General features: G+C 42.7%; 2 pseudogenes and 1 gene segment (V, D, J or C); all 3 read right to left on the reverse strand.

Annotated features, from left to right (window-relative positions):
• The window catches only part of LOC119618181 (immunoglobulin lambda-1 light chain-like), a 384,505-nt gene that overhangs the window by 105,779 nt on the left and 255,568 nt on the right, over positions 1 to 23,158 (reverse strand).
• Positions 16,317 to 18,469, reverse strand: LOC119622527 (actin-related protein 2-like; annotated as a pseudogene).
• On the reverse strand, positions 18,688 to 19,287 carry LOC103222930 (ADP-ribosylation factor-like protein 5A pseudogene; annotated as a pseudogene).

Here is a 23,158-nt window from a genome sequence, read left to right on the forward strand (position 1 = left end):
CAATCCAGGTGACCGGCTTGAACAATTCTAGGGCTCTTCCCACCACCAACACACCCCAGTGCACTGCAGCACACACACAGGCACCCCCTCACTCTTTCTGCTATGCATTCTGGCTGCACTGAGTCACAGCATCTCACTGGCTGCCCTCAGAAGAACCTATGAGGTCACCGGGAAGCAGGGCTGCTGCAGGACCCCAAAGCTTGGTAACAGGCAGGAGAACTGAGGAGTAAGCAGCAGGGGCCAGGCCCCATTCCATGGCTTAGCCAGAAAATGTATACCCTGAATTCTCTCCAAATTACTACCCTGGAGCAAGCAAGGTGAGAACCATGTTGAGAGCCAAGGATGTAACTCCCAGAATGAGCTGATAGGTCGACTTGACTTCTGGTAGCATAGTGACCAGATACCCTAAAATGCCATCCGCTACCTGATTGCAAGTAAATGTCTACAGACGTAACATTATTGCACTGCCAACATCACGAGAAAGCCCTCCTTCCAAAAAAGAAACAAACAATAAATAAAGCAAATTATCTGGAACAGAAATGAGCAACAAGCATTTACCTTAAATAATGCAAAATGCAGAGTGGGTGGGGGGAGTGAACCTAAGATACCTACACCAACGTGAGACCCTCAAAGGAGGTCACCCCCCTGCAAGGAGAGGGTGGTTCCAACAAATCTGCCTGCCAGCACAGGGATCCCTCTGGGAAATCTGGGTGTCCACTTCAGAGCTCCAGGTGGAAATGTTTAAGAACAATAATAACGTCCCTGGAGAATTTGCAACCATTTGCTCTCCAGCAGTGCTGAAGTTAATTTACACTATCTTCATAAACAGGAAAATCCCAACTCAAGAAATTAAATTATATTGGTCCTGATCAGTGAAAAACTTGTAGAAGCAAACAAATTCTTTCTGGAGGAAAGCATCCCAATTTAGGCCTTCGGGATTCCTATAGATGAAGCACAACCAAATACGAACACACACACACACACACACACAGATGAAATCCAAAGAGACATGCCACTGTAAGGTAAGACTCAATAGAAATAAATAGATTTAGGCCACTGAATACTACTTGAAATAAATGAAGTGCCAGGCACGGTGGCTGCATGCCTGTAATCCCAGCACTTTGGGAGGCTGACGTGGGCAGATTGCTTGAGCCCAGGAGTTCACGACCAGCCTGGGCAACATAGCGAAACCCCATCTCTACAAAAATATACAAAAATTAGTGGATGTGGTGGACATGTCTGTAGTCCCAGCAACTTGGGAGGCTGAGGTAGGAGGATCATTTGAGCTTATGAGATCTAGGTGGCAGTGACCTATGATAGCGTCACTGCACTCTAGCCTAGGAGACAGAGTAAGACCCTGTCAGGGAAGTGAAGGGAAGGGAAGGGGAGGGCAGGGGAGAGAAGGGGAGGAAGGGGAGGGAAGGGAGGGATGAAAGGAAGGAAGGAAGGAAGGAATAGATGAAGTCTATTCATCCATTTTTTCCTTTTTGATAGTCTTCCTTATTCCATCTAAGAAATTCCAGCTAAATCTGCCTGCAGATTAAGGAAGATTTAATGGAGTAAGGAAGGTGATCAAAAAGGAAAAAGGGTCTATTGAAAAAAAAAAAGGCCCAACAGATTTGAAAAATAATCAAATACACCTTTACAAGTAAAAAAATACAAATGTTGAAACTATGAATTAAACAGCTGAAGAGAAAATCAGTGAATTGTAACATAGATATGAAAAAATTTCTTAGAATGTAACACAGAAAGATGAGAAGAGAGAAAATATGAAAGGTAAGGAAGCTAGGGGTAGAGAATGAGTGATTCTAATGTGCATCTAATCAGAATTCCTAAAATTCCAGATCCCCAGATGAGGTGGTACTAAGTGGGGGCAGTGGGTGGGGGTGCAGTGCAGGACTGTTCCAGGCAGAGGGAACAGCAAGTGCAAGACCCTGAGGAAGCTAACCAAAGCCCGTCTGCTAGAGCTCTTTCTCTGTGCTGTCTTATGCAGGGCAATGCTGGGGCACAGATGGGGCTTAAACTCTGTCCCTGCCTGAGCAGTAGGCAGTCTGGTGGGGAGCCAGCCACAATGAAGAGGACAACCGTAATACTGCCTGGCCAACTCCATTTCCCCTTTGACTGCTAACTATACCTCTTCTCCCCAACTCTCAGGCCACATAGCCCAAGTACAGCTAGCCCTAGTCCTTCATGCCTCAGGGAGGGACAGGTGACCTTGGCCGGGTCAACCACAGCCAGTGAGGTCTGGTTCTGAAACTTGTTAGAACCACTGGGCAGAGGAAATCTCTGGTTCATCCAAGGTTGCTGACAGGGGAGAATATTGGTCTGGAACCACCATGAGATGGAACTAACATAAAGAAAGGCCCCCTATGAGCCCTGGATCCAAGTTTCCTGAAGATACCCTGGACATAACAATTACAGTAATACATTTCCTTTTCTGTTTGAGCTGCTCTGAGCTGTTTTTTTCTGTTATGTACATAACTCCTTGCTCTGTCCATGAAACAGAGGGAAATCCCAAAGGCTGGAGACCCCATGAGAGGACTCGGCCCAGCCTAGGGGTCAGTGAGCCTTCTTATAGGAGGTGATAGCCAGGGTGGGTCTTGATAGTTGCACCAGAGTTAGCTGGAGGGAAGAGGTGTGCCCTGCAGGCTGGTGCAGGTGCTAGCTGCCTTGCCAGGAGTCAGGGCAGCTCACTGGCTCCTGGGCACAGTCTCTGCCCAGGCAGACCCTGGGCTCCCAGGTCAGCTCTCAGCAGCAGCTTCTGAGGGCCTCGGGGCTTGGCAGGAGCAGAAGGCCTAAAGAGGGGACAACTCAGAAGCACTGCATTGGGGTGGGGCAGGCCAGCCTCCCAAGGGTCTTGTTTCATGAGTCATGTTGGTGGCAGGACCTCCGACCTCAGGATCCACTGAGGTATGAGAGGAGCTGTGTCAGGAGATCATCTCCCACCCTGGGCCCCAGTATGGCCAGTGCCATGGCCACACCTGGGTCGTGACACCCGGCAAGTGCAATGGGCAGGGCACCAAACCAAGTGGGTTTAAGAGAATGCTTTCAGTTCTATAATAAAGTTGTTTCAGCTCCTTGATGCCAGCTGACTGGGCACCCACCCACGTTCAGTCTCTTGCAGATCAATCAGCTCATCAGTGGGCTGCATGGATCTTTGCCCTGTGCCTGTGTCACTACCAGCCCAGGCTCCCATGCCCAGTTTAAATGCCCTCTCCTCCAAGAAGCCTTCCCTGACCACCCAAGGCATAAATGTTCCATCCTGCCTCTACCAACCCTTTGAACCCAGGACCCCAGGCTGAAATGGGATGTGGTTACTTGTAGGTATGCTGTATTTTCCTTTGGTTCATCTCTGTCTACTCAGGGTCCAGCTAGGACATGGCAAGAACATCTGATAAGGTAAGTCCTAGCCAGAGAAATCAGGACAAAGAAAGAAAGAAAGGGCATCCAAATTGGAAAAGAGGAACTGTCTCTGTTTGCCAATGATATGATCTTATACCTAGAAAACACTAAAGATTCCTCCAAAAGACTCCTAGATTTGATAAATAAGTTCAGTAGTCTCAAGTTACAAAATCAATGCATACAAATCAGTAGCATTGGTATACACCAACAATGATCAAGCTGAGAATCAAAACAACTCAATCACCCCCCTTTTTTTTCTTTGAGATGGAGTCTCACTCTGTCACCCAGGCTAGAGTGCAATGGCATGATCTCAGCTCACTACAACCTCCGCCTCCTGGTTCAAGTGATTCTCCTGCCTCAGCCTCCTGAGTAGCTAGGATTACAGGCACCTGCCACCATGCACAGCTTATTTTTGTATTTTTAGTAGAGATGGAGTTTTATCAGGTTGGCCCATGCCTGTAATCCCCGCGCTTTGAGAGGCCAAGGTAGATAGATCACCTGAGGTCAGGAGTTCAAACTCAACCCCTTTTACAGTACCTACACACAAAAAGTAAAATGCTTAGGAATATACTTAACCAAGGAGGTGAGAGATCTCTACAAAAAGAACTGTAAAACAATGCTGAAAGAAATCACAGACGATAACCACACATGGATATACATCCCATGTTCATGGATTAGATCAATATTGTGAAAGTGACCATATTGTCCAAAGCAATCTACAGAGTCACTGCAATTCCAATCAAAATACCAGCATTGACTGGGCACAGTGGCTCACGCTTGTAATCCCAGCACTTTGGGAAGCCTAGGCAGGTGCATCACCCGAGGTCGGGAGTTTGAAACCAGCCTGACCAACATGGACAAACCCTGTCTGTATTAAAAATACAAAATAAGTTTGGCGTGGTAGCGCATGCCTATAATCCCAGCTACTCGGGAGGCTGAGACAGGAGAACCGCTTGAACTCAGGAGGCGGAGGTTGCAGTGAGCTGTGATCGCGCCATTGCACTCCAGCCTGGACAACAAGAGCAAAACTCCATCTCAAAAACAACAACAACAACAACAAAACAACATCATTCTTCACAGAATTAGAAAAAACAATCTTAAAATTCATATGGTATCAAAAAACAACCCAAATAGCCAAAGCCAAAGCAATCCTAAGCAAAAAACAAATCTGGAGGCATCACATTACCCAACTTCAAATTACACTATAAGGCTATAGTAATCAAGACAGTATCAAAGCAGTGTCCACTGGTATCAAGTACTAATATCAAGGAAGATACACAGACCAATAGAACAGAACAGAGAATCCAGAAACAGAGCAAAATACTTACAGCCAACTGATCTTCCACAAAGTATACAAAAACATAAACTGGGGAAATGACATCCTATTCAATAAATGATGGTGGGAAAATTGGATAGCCACATGTAGAAGAATGAAACTGGATCCCTATTTCTCACCATATACAAAAATTAACTCATGATGGGTTAAATACTTAAATCTAAGTACTAAACTCATAAACATTCTACAAGGAACCCTAGGAAAAACTCTTACTGACATTGGCCTAGACTAAGAATTTATGACGAAGGCTCCAAAGAAAATGCAACAAAAACAAAAATAATCAGGACCTAATTAAACTAGAAAGCTTCTACATAGCAGAAATAATCACGAAAGTAAACACACAACTTACAGAATGGGAGAAAATGTTTGTAAACTATGCATTTGACAAAGAACTAATATTCAGAATCTACAAGGAACTCAAATCAGCAAGAATAAAACAAAGAATCCTGGACGGGTGCAGGGGCTCACACCTGTAATCCCAGCACTTTGGAAGACTGAGGCATGCGGGTGACTTAAGGTCAGGAGAGTTCAAGATCAGCCTGGCCAACATGGTGAAACCCCATCTCTACCAAAACTATACAAAATTACCTGGGTGTGGTGGCAGGTACCTGTAATCCCAGCTACTCAGTAGGCTGAGGCATGAGACTCACTTGAATCTGGAAGGCAGAGGTTGCAGTGAGCCGAGATTGCGCCACAGTACTCCAGCCTGGGTGACAGGTGAGACTGTCTAAAAACATAAATAAAATAAAATAAAAACCTTTATAAATATAAACTTACTCTTAACGACCTTGGTGGTATGCTCTGTTTAATCCCTATTAACATACAAGGAAACTCGGGCACAGAGAGGCTAGGGTTACTTGTTTAGAGTCACACAGCCAGTGTGCAGCAGAGCCAGAAGTCAAGCCCAGGGAGTCCCTCTTAACCCCGGGCCATAACACATCATCACCCTAGGTGTGCAGTGAGGGGACTGGGGCCCAGGACGGGGAAGGGACTCACACCTGAGGCCACACAACCAGGGTTCAGCCCCAGGCATGCTCTTTCTCCACAGAGACAGGGCCGGTTTGGGCCCCTCCTCCTTTCTCTTGGTGACAGTTTTGCCCGTGGGCATCCTGTGGGCAAAGGGGAGGCTGAGTTTGTGGTTTGTGGGTGTGTACCAGAGCGTGCAGCTTGACGGGGTCAGTCTTTGTGTGCAGAGAGAAGAGCTGGGTGGAAGCTGGCTGGATGACTGGCCTAGGCCTCCAGATGAGAGAAACAGGAAGAGAGGGTGAGGAAGCATCCTGGCACTGGTATTGCTAAAAGAGACCCCAATCCCCAGGAGGGGCATGTAGGGGTGAGGTAGGGGCTGCTGGTTCCCCAGGCTGGTGAGCAAGGGCTGGCTGTGGATAGGTCTCCAGGAGTGGAGGGGAGCTGTTAAAGATTGAGACCGCACTGGGAGCGGTGGCTCGTGCCTGTAATCCCAGCACTTTGGGAGGCCAAGGCGGGCAGATCACCTGAGGTCAGGATTTCACACCAGCCTGGCCAACATGGAGAAACCCCATCTCTACTAAAAATACAAAAATTAACCAAGTGTGGTGGCGCATGCCTGTAATTCCAGCTACTAGGGAAGCTGAGGCAGGAGAAATGATTGAACCCAGGAGGCGGTGAAGTGAGATTGCGACACTGCACTCCAGCCTAGACGACAGAGTGAGACTCTGTCTCTCTCTCTCTCTCTCTCTCACACACACACACACACACACACACACACACACACACACACACAAAAGCTTAAGACCCAGCCTCAGCCCTCTGTGTTGCACAAACTGTTCTCCTAGGGCAGGCTTAAAGGGGCCCATGCTGGGGACACCCAGGTTGGCAGGCAGCTTCTCTGGAGAGACCTCCCTGACTGCAGACCAGCTCTGGGGTGCTGCAGAACTCACTTCCATCTCTCCTATGATGGTGCTGTAGGCAGCCACGTTTGATACCATGTGACTATACCTGGTGGTCATGTGACCCCAAGACACCACAACATAGGTCAGCACAGAACCAATAGCTGGTGGCAGGAAGCAGGGAGCTGAATAGGTGGATTCACCCCTAAGGATCTCAGCCTGGGCATTCCAGAAGAGGTAGCAGCTGATGGTGTCTTCTGGAGGTTTGAGGATGCAGGGATGCCTGCAGGTCTCGGGGGCCACATAGAGCCTTGGGGAGTTTTGAGAATTTAGAGGGCCTAGGAGACCTTAGGATGGCCTAGAGGGCCTGGGGGGCCTTGGGGATCTTTGAGGGGCCTGGGAAGGCCTTGAGGGGGTCTCTGGAGGATCTTTTGGGTCTTGGGGGCCTGGAGAGCCTTGGGGAATCTCCAGACGCCTAAAGGACCCTGGGAAGTCTTTGGGACTTTAAGGAGACTGGGGATGTAGGAGCCCTGAGGGATCTGGGGCTTTGGGTGGGACTTGGAAAGCAAGGGGGGCTGGGAGGGCCATAGCACGTGGAGTAGCACCCCCAGAGAGCCCGGGTCATGCTGCGGCCATGGCCTGGGCACCGTGCTCCAGCTCTGGGGGCCCCTGGTCATTCCCTCTATGTGATGGGTGATCCCAAGACTGCCCCAATGTCCCTGTGAGGGTGAAGTGACCCCAAAGGACAGGCTTTGCCCCCTGCTTTCAGGCCTGCATGCCTCACACTCCACTCCCACGCAAACTCACCCGAAAGTACCTGAAGCTGTGGGGTCTACCAAGGGCTTTCTGGGGAGGTGGAGGAAGGAGCCCCATTGTGAGACATTCCCGTGTCCCCAGAGCTCTTCTCAGCTGACAGCCACACTCTTCACTGGTTTGTATAAAGTGCCCAGAATGGTGCCCAGCACACAGCAGGTGTGAGCCATCATTATCACTGCTGTCACTGTCTTTCGGTTCTCTTTCCCACGTGGCCTCTCAGGATCCCTCTTCTTGCCTCCAGTGACGTGGGGCCTTTCATGTCAGAACAGATGTGTCCTGCGATGCTCCTCACGTGAAACAGGAAGACCCTATAAATAAAAACAGGCAATCTTCCCTCATGGGGTTTAGTTTTTTTTTTTTTTTTTTTTTGGATATGGAGGCTCGCTCTCTCACCCAGGCTGGAGTACAGTGGCGCGATCTTGGCTCACTGCAACCTCTGCCTCCCAGGTTCAAGTGATCCTGCCTCAGCCTCCTGAGTAGCTGCAATTACAGATTACAGGTGCCTGCCACCACACCCATCTAATTTTTTTGTATTTTTAGTGCAGATGGGGTTTCACTATGATGGCCAGGCTGGTCTTGAACTCCTGACCTCAGGTGATCCGCCCACCTCAGCCTCCCAAAGTGCTGGGATTACAGGTGTAAGCCACTGCACCCAGCCCACTGTGGGGTTTAGAAGCAGCTCAGCACAGCAAGTGGTGGGTGCCACCCAACGAGGTGGCACAGAGGACAAAGGTCCACAGAGGACAAACGCAGGTGGTGTGGAAATCAGGGCCCCACTTGTAGGGCCAAGGCCGTGAGCAGCCACAAGGGGGCCCCAATGAGCCTAGTGCAGGGTAGGTGGGAGGTTAATGCACAGCTAAGTTAGGCTAAGAGAAATGTGGCAGGGTCCCCCTGGGGCAGCAGCTGGGGGCTCAGCTCACCCTGGCTCCTGGCTGCACAGCGGGCATCTCCTCTGCCTGAGGAGGAGGAAGGGCAGCCTGCGGCTAGCAGGTGTGCCAGGATCCTCCCACCTGGGCTGGGGCCCGGAAGGCAAACACAGGGCAGCTGAACCCATTGCACAGCAGGGCCTGAGGGCTGGATTGGGAGCAGGTGGTCACCGGCTGGCTCTGTACAGGCCTCCACACATCCCCTGGATCACCCAAACCCTTTCCAGGCCTCCAACCTCCGCCGCAGGCCACATCCACAGCCTGGGCCCTTCTGTGCTGAGGGCTGTGCCCCTGGAACTGCCTGGGCCCTGGAGCAGCGTTTCTGGGGCTTCTGCCCAGGGGAGCTGACTGTTCATGGCTACCAGCACACCACACTCCTTCTCCAGGCTGCACGAGGCAAGAGGAGGAAGATGAAAGAGGGCTGGGCTGGCCTTGCTGGTCATCAGGGTCGCTCATCTCCGGAGATCTGGCTGGAGCTACGGGCTAAGAAAGGACAAGCTGGTAGCAGGGACCAGGGCTGGGTTTCTGGTGGGCCAGGCCCCATTCTAGGGAGGTCTGTGCTCACTGTATCCCTTGGGACACAAGCTCAGAGTCAGGGCCTCAGGCATTCTGGCCTGTCAGGCTGCCTGCCCTAGCCCCAGCCTGCCCAAAACAAGGCATCCAGGGACACTGGCCTGTGGCACACATGCCCATAGCTTTGCTGTGTGCCCATCTTTGTTGCCCCTCCTTTTGGAGGGACACCCTGCACTTAAACAAATGAACCCAGTAAAGAGCCACTGCCCCCACCCACCATCCCTGACTCAGGCCAGAGAAGTGAAAACCATCTGATCTCAGAGCAGCAGCCTGGGGGCACAGCAGGGCCCCAGGGAACTGGAGATCAGCCGAGAGTAAGCAGCCTGGAGGCCAGTTATCTGCAGGATCCTGAGCAGAGAGTAGGGTAGGCCCTTGATGCCTTTCCTTCCAACAGGGAAAACTAAACAGAGTGAGTGATGTCAATCCAGGACCCACCGTGCAGGTGCCAATGACAGAGGCCAGCAGAGGTGACCACAGGTCCTGCCCAGGACAGTCCTGAAGAAGGATGGTGGGGCTGGTGTCTCTATTAATTTGCTGCATTGCTAGAAAGGAATACCGAAGGCTGGGTAATTTATAAAGGAAAGATGGTGGCCAGGCATGATGGTTCACACCTGTAATCCCACCACTTTAGGAGGCTGAGGCGGGCAGATCACCTGAGGTCAGGAGTTAGAGACCAGCCTGACCAGCATGGAGAAACCCTGTCTTTAATAAAAATACAAAATTAGCTGGGTGTGGTGGCAGGTGCCTATAGTCCCAGCTACTTGGGAGGCTGAGGCAGGAAAATCACTTGAACCCAGGAGGCGGAGATTGTGGTGAGCTGAAATCCTGACTGCCATTGCACTCCAGCCTGGGTAACAAGAACAAGACTCTGTCTCAAAAATAAAAGAAAAGAAAAAACTGGCAGTTTCTCCAAAAACTAAATATAGAACCAACATATGATCCACCAGTTCTACTTCTGGGAATCTATCCAGAAGTGTTGAAAGCAGAGTCTCAGAATATTTGTACCTCCATGCTAATAGCAATAGTGTTCACTTCACAATAGCAGGAAAGTGAAAGCAATTAAGTAACCACCAACGGATGGAGAAACAAAACGTAGTACAGATATACAACGGCATGTTATTCAGCCTCATAAAGGACAGAAATTCTGACACATACAACAACATAAAATACATTATGCTATGTTAAACCAGTCACAAAAAGACACATACTGTATAATTCCACTTATATGAGGTACCCAAAGTTAGAGACAGAAAGAAGGGTGATTGCCAGGAGCTGAGGGCGGGAAGGGAATGAACAGTTGTATAATAAGCGCAGAGTCTGTTTTGCAAGATGAAGAGAGTTCTGGAGGCGCTGTACAGTGACATTAATACGCTTAACAGTACTGAACGGTGCGCTTAAACATTGTTAGATGATAAATTTCCTTTTATGAGTATTTTAACACAATAGTTTTTTTTAAATTTCAAAACTAATCCCCAATGATTCTTATAAAAATTCCTTTCAGAACTCATATGAATAAAGCTTTCCTCTAAATTTGCTCTATTGTATCAAATTATGTTTGGAATAACAAGTTATAAGGCAATATTTTGACTAGTAAATATATATTGTAAAATACTTCTCATATCACTTTTATAATTGTTGGTCTATTTAATCAAGGTGCTTTCTGTAAATCTTCCCACGATTATTTGTAAATCTGTATTATAAAAACAATTCTAATTTGTTGTTTAAATAAAGCATTGAAAAGCAGTTGGTGAATACTTTAATAATTTACTTTTAATTTAAAACATTATTTCTTCTCAGAATACATTTTCTGTAAAGACGTATTGGATTATCTTACTTCTCACATAACTGCATGTCTAGTTCTTCCAACAGGGCAAGTGGTGTCACTTTTGTGCAAGTAATAGGCTCCAAATTATCAGTTCATCCCATAGGAATTTTTGTAAGAGAGTAAGGTTAATGAATGCCAGAAAATGCATCTAGCACTTAGATTGATCAGTCACACACTGCAAGAATAAACAGTTTTCATCTTGTTTTGGTTATTTGTTTTGAAATGTAATCATATAGGGTAATTCTTATGGAAAGCATGGATTCAACTAAACTATGTAACACCATTTTAATTTCAGAAATTACATTGAAATATTAATCCTGTAAAAATATTCACTCACTAATTTATTTTTTTCTCCTCTGAACAGCACCTGATGCTATTCGGAGGAGAAAAAATAAATGTTTGGGTATATATGCATACATTTTTAAACATGGCAAATGTGAGATGCAATATTTCTCATGGATTAAAACAAAACAAAAACTCAAAATCAGTCATATTCCTGTTTCAAAATATAATGTATTTTGCTGGATTACCACACTTATGCTGTTACCAAATCATCATTTTTGTACTCACAATATCAATACATCTCAAAATACAAAAGAAGGTATCATTACAATTTCTGACCTACTCAAAACCTAATGGCCTGGCCATGGGCTGAGACAGTAAGCCTTCTGTGACTCAGATTTCTCTGATGTAAAATAAACACACTGGACTGGATAATGGCACTGATCATTTACTCCACATTTTACAGAGCAGTTTTTAAGATAAAAAACATAAGTCCTTGTTGATTCTGAAATAAGTGACATCTGACAAGTGATTTAAACTTCTATGAGACTTGACTCACAAACCCTACAAAGAGAGTCAGGAGATAATGACATAATAAACATATATAGAATGTAATTTATTTTTATTAAGTTCTCTCATTTAGTCCTCATTGAAACCTTAAAATAGGACTATTCTTAGCCCAAAATTGAATCTAAGATTTGACCAATTTGCTAACTTATCAAAAGTCATAATAATCAACCTTTCTTGACCTAAAGTAATTCTTTTTTTTGACATTTCCACATATAAATTTATTTTTTCCCAACTATAATTTTGGATTTATGTACAAGTACACAGATACTACCTTATTTTTCGTGCTTACCTTGAAGGACAGAAAACAAAATCATGTTTTATAAATGTGGTATAAAATTCCACATCATCTCATGGTGTCATGTCAACCATCCAGACACTAAACCAACTGTAACAAGGTAGTGCAAGCTTCAAACATCCAATTAAGAATAAATCTGAGCCAACACCTTGATGACATGGGAATGTGCTGGTACCATGTTAAACTGATGTGTCAGCAATCCAAGGGACTAAGCACATGATTATTCAAATTAAAAAATGAAAAGGACAAAAGGTGTGGATTTTCTGGGCTACATCACAGAATATTTGTCTGGTGAAACTATAATACAGATTTGAGTGAAGGGGATTTTTAATAGATAACAAGTAATTCTTCACAGTGATTTGAGAAAGTATGAGAACACATGCGAAAAGCTTGGTAATTTCAGATTTACTTTTGTAACACCATGTGGACAAAGATTAAATGTTACGCTTGCATTTTGAACGTCATAAATATAAAACATACAATGTTAAATACTGATCTCCCTGCCTGACCTGGGTTTAGATATTGAGTATTTCCCATTTTATAGAAAAAAACTTTCAAAGATTTGTCAATATTTAAGTATATACTATTATTCCTCACCAAATTCTTCATGAAATTTAAAAGGCTGCTATTAAAAGTAGTTTTTTTCCCCCCTCAAATATGCTAAAACATGTGAGTTTGGATTAACCTTCAGATTTTCAAGGCATGAAAGATACACAAATAGACTACCCAAGAATATGTTGTAACACATTTAGGATCAGTTTGTTTCCAGTTGTGACAGGAATACCTTTGACTTTCAGGCACTGAAGAAAAATACCCTAAGCAAACATGGAGTGTTCTGGGTCATGTTACAATCTACGAAGTATCAATCAATTTTTAAGCCAAATTCTTACATTAATTTGAGAAACACTTGCATTTTGTAATTGCCAAACAATGCATTTATATAATAGAAGATACAACATTTAGAAATAAAAAATTTCACACTATATTCCAAATACCAAAATAAAAGAGAAATTTGCAAATTAAGGTATTAGCCATGTTCCTCAGAAACATGCCTTACTTTTACTCTGAAATTCACTTTAACTGCTTGACATATAATACTTAAAAATAATACAGCTAAGTTGTTTAATAGTATTTGTAGAATGTTACTTTTCCGGGTAGACATGTTTCACACAACAGTTTTCAATTAATGCTGAGCATTCATTTAATAATTTTAATCATAATTTGAATCCATGATTAATGGATTAATAATTTAGTCACTAATTTAGATGCCATAAGAGAATCAGTGAAAGGAATAATCTGATAGTTGCTCATTGTACAATCCTATCCATTAGTAATACTAAGCCTAGAATCTGATTGCTATTCCACTCTGTCGAATTACACATTTCCGTGTGTGATTTTGGTCAACAACAAAAAATCGATACACAATGTCATGCTTTTTCCTTTTCCTTTTTTTTTTTTTTTTTTTTTTTTAACAAGCAGCTCAATGATTTGGGAGGTTGGTTACTACAATATAGAGAACATAGGGAGAAAGTATAAAATGGCACTGAACACCAATGCCAATACTTATCTCATTATGGTTATAACAAAGGATATTACTAATATTTGTCTAATTTGCTTTTCTTTAGAACATAAATCAATGCCATTAACTTGAGGTGTATACAAAATACACACACATGGCCGGGCGCGGTGGCTCAAGCCTGTAATCCCAGCACTTTGGGAGGCCGAGACGGGCGGATCACGAGGTCAGGAGATCGAGACCATCCTGGCTAACACGGTGAAACCCCGTCTCTACTAAAAATACAAAAAACTAGCCGGGCGAGGTGGCGGGCGCCTGTAGTCCCAGCTACTCAGGAGGCTGAGGCAGGAGAATGGCGTAAACCCTGGAGGCGGAGCTTGCAGTGAGCTGAGATCCGGCCACTGCAGTCCAGCCCAGGCTACAGAGCAAGACTCCGTCTCAAAAAAAAAAAAAAAAAAAAAATACACACACAACCTTAACCAAAATACTTTTCATAAATAATACTACGTTTTAAAAGATTGAAAACTGAGTATCTGTGCTGATTTGTATTTTGACTTAATGGAACAAGAAAACAACATTCAACTAGGGAGGGTTATACTGATAATAAAGCTCTGAAAATTCAAAATATCTTCCTCTCCCTTTGTACTTACCACAGGCTACACAATGCCCTGAAAGGATTCATTATGAGAAAAATATCACAGCTTTAATAACTTACTTTGGAAAAACTAATGAGAAAGCAAACTAGAAGGTGAGACTTCATCTTTGCTTTTCTTTTTTTTTGATTTTGAAAAAACCTGATTTTTTGTGCATCAAAAAGAAGTATTTCACGTTAAATTTAGACTGTTTAGCTTTCCACTATTCTCAAGATACTTTCCAGATATTAAGAGTACTCAGAACTGTATAAAAGTGAACAACCAATACCATCTTTGAAAGAAAAAAGTTTAAATGTTAAGACTAATGTCTTGGGGACATTACTAAATATATTTCTAAGAAACCCTTCTCAAAGGTCAAAATATTGGCAATTCTAATTTAAAAATTTAGAATTTTCAATTATTGGAAATTTAAGTAACAATAGTTTCAAGGGCAAAGAATCAGATTGCTTTTGAACACAGATTTTTTTTTTTTCCCTGAGGGATTCATACTTGACAACAACTCCAGTTAAACCTAATACTCCACGCAAATACCAAATTCAAATGCAATATTTCACCTTGGAATAGTAACATTATAAAATGGAATTTATAGATTATAACATATATACATAACACACCATTTTAACTGTCATGTTTACAGGCAGAATTATGAAATCAAAAACAAATTCTACATTCAAGAGACAAATGATAAATGCTCTTTAAGAGTCCATTCCATCCTTTGTTGTCTTCTACTCCCACATTGTTAAATTATGACCAAACGACCAAAGGCCAAGTCAATCCCCAAGTCAATCCCATTTCCCTGAACCCAACTGCCAGTAGGTACTGACCCTACATACGCGTCCTTTTAACAAGCCCCGTTCTCAAAAGGCTGGGGGCATTTATGTAAGAACTTATTCCAAATTGACTCTAAAATCCACATTCCCAAGATCTAGTATGGGCTATTCATGTGTTCTGAGACATCTCCAACATGCAGGCAAACTTCTCTGTTCATATTGAGGTAAAACAGACAATAAACCACAATATTAACAGAAGCTACAGAATTAAAACTAATCTTTTACTGCCTATTTAAGCTAATTATGTATTCTTACAAAACAGAGATCCTCAGGTCAATAATTTGATTTTAGTCACCCCCAAATTAAGCCTCTTCTTTCAAAGTCATTATTAGTTTAAAAACATTTCTTTAAAAGAAAAAAAAATATTTTTTTCTGGAACCTGTATTTTGTAATTAGTGTGATGCAATTTCTTTTTATTTTTCAAACTTAGAAATAACTCATGTATGGGTACTATTTGGTATTTTTTTCAGATACCAAGAAATACCGACAGAATTCATAAATAGGATTTTCTGACACTGGCAGGAAGGTCTGCTAACATTTACAAAATACCAAAGACTCCTCTTTCAAACTTCAAAGATGGCTGAGAATTAACAGTTATGATTAGTTTTTCAGCACAAATTAAAAATTTAAATCTTGATTTTTTTTTTTTGGCCAACATTTTAAATTTCACTCTACTTCAGGTTTCAAATCAAAACAAAAAAACTAATGAAAATTACTCAACTAGCAACAAGTCCCTTATTCCAATGTTATTTTTAAACCAATTATAACCTACTGCCAGTAACTACTTGAAAGTACTTGCTTCTTTTATTAAGCACTGGTCAGTTATATAAAAGAATAATTTGCAAGGATGATACCTGGCAATGGGTTACCTTAATGCTTATGGAATAAACAGAAGCATTAACAAAACACCAGATCTTAAGCACTTTTAAATCTGTAATTTGAATTGCCAAAAGGATTTTTAAGTGTTACTTTTCCATTAGTAGATTGTAGGGAATCTAGTCCCAGTTAACATGGTTGATTTTAAAATACAAATCCCTAAGCCACATAGTAATGGAATACTACACTTGTGCTTTTTATATCATATGGAAACAGCTCCAGGCAGAGCACAAGAAGAAGAAAACCTGTCAAATCAAAGTACAGTAAATAAAGTTCCTCTATGTACTCCAGTGAGAAAACCTCAAAAATCAGAAGACCATCCACTGTCACCCATCCCCAACAAAAAATCACCCCAAAACACTTTAGCTTTGAACCTAAAATTTCCCTAAGATGTTCACAGGAGAAGCTTTAAGGTAATTAAAGCCGCAGCAGTACAGTTGAAAGCACCACACTACAGAGGAAATGCCCTAAAGGGTTCAGCAGCTGCCCACCCATCCCAAACCGCCCCCCGTCCCAGTAATATGTAAAAGCTCCTGTTAAAAGATTTTTTCTTATGCTAATAAAGGCATACCACCTAGTGTACTAAAGATTACAACTAGCAACATTAGAGCAGTAAAGTGAAAATAGGAAGCCTACAGGAATGATCTAAATGCCTACTTAAAAGAAACAAGGACAGGATCCTAGCCCTCTTGTCTATGTAGGGAAGCAGTAGAATGAAACTCAGATTTACCCACATTAACAAAAATTTAACAAAGCTTCCCCAAGACACCAGAATAAAACTTGACCTTTCCAGTCTAAAAGGCACAGAGAGGCCTCTACCATGTCCTGAAGTTGAATGAGTTCAAAGATTGGCAATAAAGGAAAAAAGAAAGCATTATGGGTATGTTGGAAACAAGCTTTGGAGTTTTTCAGAACAGTCACACCAAGTTTCTCCAGCACACGGGCACCCTTTTCTTGGTACTCTTGTTGGGTCATCCAAAAGTTGTCTTTGTCTTTCACGGTATCTGCTAGAACTGCACCACCCAGGAATACCATGTGCTTTCTGCGGGGTGAGTCTTCAATGCGGATCTTAAATTTAGAAAGTTTTTCCACATCACCTTTTAAAACTCATTCTAAGTAAAGCTGTTTTAAGTTCTCATTCCAACCGTGAAGGCAGGCCACGATACATAGCAGACCCTCCAGAAAGCACAATGTATTTGTAGGATTCAGATTTGGTATCAGGGTCAGCTGCCTGAATTGCCTTAAAAAGCAATTCAGCAACACCAGCTCCTTCAACATTGATCAAGTGAGGCTGAAATAAAACTTCTGGTGCTTCAAATCTCTCTCTGCCGATTTTGATGACATGACCTTCTGGGACTGTGTAAGATTCAACTAATACTGTGGTTTCTAAGGCCAGTTTCTGCTCTTGCTCAATATTATATCCAATGTAACAGTTTTTCTTTTTTTTTTTTTTTTTTTTTTTTGAGACGGAGTCTTGCTCTGTCGCCCAGGCTGGAGTGCAGTGGCCGGATCTCAGCTCACTGCAAGCTCTGCCTCCCGGGTTTAAGCCATTCTCCTGCCTCAGCCTCCCAAGTAGCTGGGACTACAGGCGCCCACCACCTTGCCCGGCTAGTTTTTTTTTTGTATTTTTATTAGAGACGGGGTTTCACCATGTTAGCCAGGATGGTCTCTATCTCCTGACCTCGTGATCCACCCGTCTTGGCCTCCCAAAGTGCTGGGATTACGGGCTTGAGCCACCGTGCCCGGCCCAGTTTTTCTTTAATCATGTGAACCGTTTCAAAATCAGCAGGGTGGTTGAAGGCGTATCCTCGCAATAGAAGCAACCTGCTTCTATTTATATCCCTCCCAGCAATATCCGGTCTCCTGGTAAGATGAGGGAGAGAAAAACCTTCATATATTGGGCATGTGAGTCACACCATCTCCAGAGTCTACGGCTACATCAGTCAGTAAACCTTGAGCGTAGAGTCAGAACTGTCTCGATGGCTACATACACACTGGAAAACTGCTAAGTTTCAAACATTACCTCTACAGTCTTCTGTTTTGGTTGGGTCCATAGCAGGTTCTATGAGTAACATTTTACAATTTCTGGTATTAGTATTAAGTTTCTCTGGTCCAAACGTGTAGTTCCACAGGTGTTTCATGTCATTCCAATTTCGTACTATGCCATTTCCCACAGGGTAGTTAACTTCTAACATTAGTCGTAATTCGCTTGCCTCATCACCAACCATAAGATCCTTGTTCAGGGCCGGGCACGGTGGCTCAAGCCTGTAATCCCAGCACTCTGGGAGGCTGAGACGGGCGGATCACAAGGTCAGGAGATCGAGATCATCCTGGCTAACATGGTGAAACTCCATCTCTATTAGAAAATACAAAAAAACTAGCAGAGTGAGGTGGCAGGCGCCTGTAGTCCCAGCTACTCGGGAGGCTGAGGCAGAAGAATAGCGTAAACCCGGGAAGCGGAGCTTGCAGTGAGCCGACATCCGGCCACTGCACTCCAGCCTGGGCGACAGAGCGAGACTTCGTCTCAAAAAAAAAAAAAAAATTCCTTGTTCAATGTTTCCCACTTCAGTGGTTGATCTGGTAACAGTTCTTCTACAACCAAAGCTGGGAAGATGTGTTCTGGAAAGTTAGGGCCTGCATATCCACACTTCACAAACCCGGTGCCATTGTCGCACACCACCACCTTCCTGTCCTGGCTGTTCATCCTCCGCCAGGGGGAGAGCCGCTGCCACCTGGCCGTTTTCTCTTCTTCCTCCTCCCTCTCCCTCTTTTGTTTCAAATAAGTAGTCTTAATTTGTCCTCCTATAGAAAAAATTTAAATCAGTTTATTATAAATATATCTAAACCATTAATTTTTGCAGCTTTCAGGTAAAGTCCAGCACTTCATTTATACAAAGTCAATGAGAAGAGGGTCAGTAGAGATCACCTAATCTTAAGTCAAGACATCATCCATTCAAGTCTTCGGCACAATCCCTCGCCAGTTAGAGCACATCATGCCTGGATATGCCACTGGTGATCTTTAACAGAAGGTAGCTTCAAAAACTGGCCGATTTCTGCTACAGTCATGCATTATTTAACATCTTGTTTATTAGCTAAACTCAGCAATCAGGCTTTTCTTAGGTCCTCAAGCACTAACATTTTAGAGTTCTTCTCTAGTTACAGAAATCCTCTCTCTGTACTTCCCACACTATTACAAACGCTATGTTAGTATAGTAGGTGTTCCAGGAAGAACGAAGAGATTCTTGGCCCCCAATATCCACGTCAGGAAACGTGTATTATTAATCACTCTCTCTTCTACATGACTTCCTCTTGTAGGAGATGTATGTACAACTTCATTCATAGAAAACTGGTAGAGAATGGTAGTTTCCCTGCATTATCCAGCCCAACAAAGAAAACTTTGTACTCCTGGTGACTGAACAGTCTCCACGTTCTGGTGAAGAAAATTCTCATTCTCGGGCAGCGGACCCCCCCTCCAGACACCCGGGCCTCCTGGCCTCCCCTGGCTCAGGCTGACTAGGAAGAGAGAGATGCACTGGAGCCTCTGCCGCTGCCCCGGCTGCGGGCCCGCTTCTAGAGAACCGGAGGCAGGCCAAGCCCAGGCCGCCGTGCTGCGGGCAAGACCCAGTAGCTGTGGACGCAGCACTGGCCTGGCTCGCGGACATTGCTGCCACGTTGTCTGCGATGAGCCTCGTGGGCCAGCGCCCTCCCCCAGCTCCTCTCGGGCGGCTGCACCGAAGTAATTCTTTTTCCAACACACAAGGTCCCTTGCTTACCTAACAGGACCAAATGAAGTGAAAGCATGTTAAAACTGTAATCCACTATTCAAACATTACAAATGGAATTCACGCATACAAAGTTGAATCCATACCACTCTACATGCAACGATGTAGTACTTTCAACGTTCAATTTTCTATGTCAAGTGTCCTATATAATTAAAAAACTATCAAGATTTCTTTTCTTTCATCAATGAGTTTGGTCTATTAAAACAACACAATAAACATAACAGACCATGTGACAGCTTCCCAACATCTATCTATAAAGTTTGTATAAGATTAAATCTCACAAGAAGAAATGTAAATATAAGTAAAATAGAAGAAATGATTTAAAAATCAAAACAGATCATATAAGGGCTTGTGTAAAACTTACAAATGCTTCAACAAAGAATTATAGTTTGAGAATTTTAAACTGTTCACATGATATGCTTTGGAAGCAGCATATACTGGTAGAAATGTGACAGTGAATAAAATGATCGGGTAATATAAATCAAAAATGGTCTCAAATCGGTGGTAGTAACCAATGTGGAAAACTGGATGGAGAATTAACTGCAATTATCTGTATTAAAATAACTTCTAGATTTCTTATGTAACTCAAAGTAGAACCACCATTCGATCCAGCAATGACACTACTGGGTATCTACCCAGAGGAAAAGAGGTCATTACATGGAAAAGACAGATGCACATGCATGTTTATAGCAGCACAACTCACAATTGCAAAAATATGAAACCCATCAACCATGCCCATCAATTAAAAATGCCCATCAACCAATGAGTAGATGAAGAAAATATAGTATATATACACCGTGGAATACCAGTCAGCCATAAAATGGAATGAAATAGCCTTTGTAGCAACTTGCTGGCGGTAGCCGGAGGCCATTATTCTAAGTGAAGTAAACTCAGGAGTGGAAAACCAAGTATCATATGTTCTCACTTGTAAGTGGAAGCTAAGCTGTGAGGATGCAGAGGCTTAGAATGATGTAAGGGACTTTGAGAACCCGGAGGGAAGGGTGGGAGGGGGTGAGGAATAAAAGAGTACATATTGTGAGTGCTGTGTATACCAGTCAGGAACGGGTGCACTAAAATCTCAGCAATCACCACTACAGAACTTACTCATGTAACCAAAAACCACCTGTATCCCAAAACTATTGAAAAATAAAAGACCCCTCAATGCAATAGGAAGGTATGCAACATAAAAAGAAGTAATTGACCACATGTAGCTGAAAAAATAAAAAATGATTTTTCAATGCAAAATGAATGATTGCTGTACATAAGGCATTAGTCTGTCATGACAGATACGAGTGTGATTCTAGTCACATTGCATTGCTAGGGTGAAACGGACACAGACATTGTACAGTTTGGGTGAATGTGATATTTTTCTTGCCTAATTCAAACAGATCTTGTACAAGGAAAGATACTTTTATATAAAACCGAATGTTTCCACACATATTCCATTTACTCATAGTAAAGGAGACTGAAAGTAGCATTCACAAAATGTAATATAAACTATACAATAAACGTGACACGGTAAATTTGGAATTACAGTAATCAGAAACTTCAAATTGAAAGAGCAATGAGATGATTTTATGGCCTGCATATATAGACAAGAACTAATGAAATTTATAGTATCTAATTGTAGTGTGAAGTGTGGGAAAACTGGTACTGGTACTATTACATAAAATTAATGAAAACATGATTTTTGCCGGGCGCAGTGGCTCACGCCTGTAATCCCAGCACTTTGGGAGGCCGAGGCGGGTGGATTACCCGAGGTCAGTAGTTCGACACCAGCCTGGCCAACATGGTGAAACCGTCTCTACTAAAAATATAAAAATTAGCCGGGCGTGGTGGCACATACCTATAATCCTAGCTACTTGGGAAGCTAAGGCAGGAGAACCGCTTGAGCCTGGGAGGCGGAAGATGCAGTGAGCCAAGATTGCACCACTGCACTTCAGCTTGGATGACAGAGTGAGACTCCATCTCAAAAAAAAAGAAAAGAAAAGAAAAAAAAAGTCATATTTTAACATGCTTATTGATTTTGGATCAGCAATTCCAAATCTCAGAAGCTGTCAGAAGTATGCTTAATTGCTCATAGTGATATATGCTCAAAGGCACTCATTATAACATTATTTATGGTGGGTGAAGATGAGAAAAACCCAGGCTATCTCTTGGTGGTGGTGAATGCTTTAAAACACAAACCAACAGAAGTAACACTTCCCAAGGGAACATTCTTACAGTGACTATGACCTAAAACTTGTGACATTCACCACTTCTAAAATATGTTGAGCATGTTTAATACATAGTTGCACTGTGAACTCATTAAATATTTTCAAAATTGTAAAAAGAAAACGTATGAAAATAAAAGGAAAGGTTACAATATAAACAAACATAACTCACATTTAATTCACTGTTCTGATTAGCAGTGCAGTTATTTATATCGGTAATTGAGCTTAAGACTGACTATATGCATGCTTTTTTTTCTTTCATATTTTTATTTTTAAAATAAAATCGAATATATTTAAGTGGACAGCCTGTTTTGATTCATATATATTAAAACCTTCATCTGTATTTGTATATATACATATATACACAGTTAATTACTACAGTCAAACTAATGAACTCATCTATCTTCTCATATAGTTAAACAGCATCTGAAATATACTCACTTTGCAAATTTCCAGTATACAGTATTAACTATAATCACATAACTGCAACTTTGTACTTTTGACCTACAGATCTCCTTTTCTCCCACCTCCCTGTCTCTGGTAACCACCATTCTACTACCCTGCTTCCATGTATTAAACTTTTTAAGACTCCGGCCGGGCACGGTGGCTCACGCCTGTAATTCCAGCATTTTGGGAGGTTGAGGCGGGTGCATCACCTGAGGTCGGGAGTTCGAGGCCAGCCTGACCAACACGGAGAAACCCAGTCTCTTAAAAATACAAAAAATTAGCAGGGCACGGTGGAACATGCCTGTAATACCAGTTACTGTGGAGGCTGAGGCAGAAGAATCGCTTGAACCCAGGAGGCGAACATTGCAGTGAGCTGAGATCGCGCCATTGCACTCCAGACTGGGCAACAAGAGTGAAACTCCATTTCAAAAAATAAAAAATAAAAACAAAATAATAATAATAATAATGGAAGACCTACCTCAATACCCCACTATGATCAACACACCACTATGGTCAATGGGCAGATCATCCAGACAACAAAAAATCATCAGATAAGCTGTACTCTATATCAAATGGATCTAACAGAAATTTACACAGGTTTGCATGACTCCACAACTACACAATGCACATTTTACTCAGTAGCACATAGATTATTCTCCAGGATAGGCTGTGTGTTAGGACAAAAAGCAAGTAACGGCACATTTTTAAAAACTGAAATCATATCAAGTATCTTTTTTGACCACAGCGTAATACTACTAGAAATCTGTAACAGCAGTAACTTTAAAAACTGTACAAATATATGAAAATTAATATACTTGCTCATGAACAATAAATGAAAAAATTAAAAATTCATTGAAACGAGTAAGGGAAATTAATTAAACAATAAAAACACAATGTAAAACCTGTGGGATGCGGCAAAAGCAGTTTTAAAAGGCAAAGTGCATAGCTATA

Source organism: Chlorocebus sabaeus, chromosome 19 (assembly GCF_047675955.1).
Source record: "Chlorocebus sabaeus isolate Y175 chromosome 19, mChlSab1.0.hap1, whole genome shotgun sequence".
Classification (NCBI taxonomy): Eukaryota; Metazoa; Chordata; class Mammalia; order Primates; family Cercopithecidae; genus Chlorocebus; species Chlorocebus sabaeus.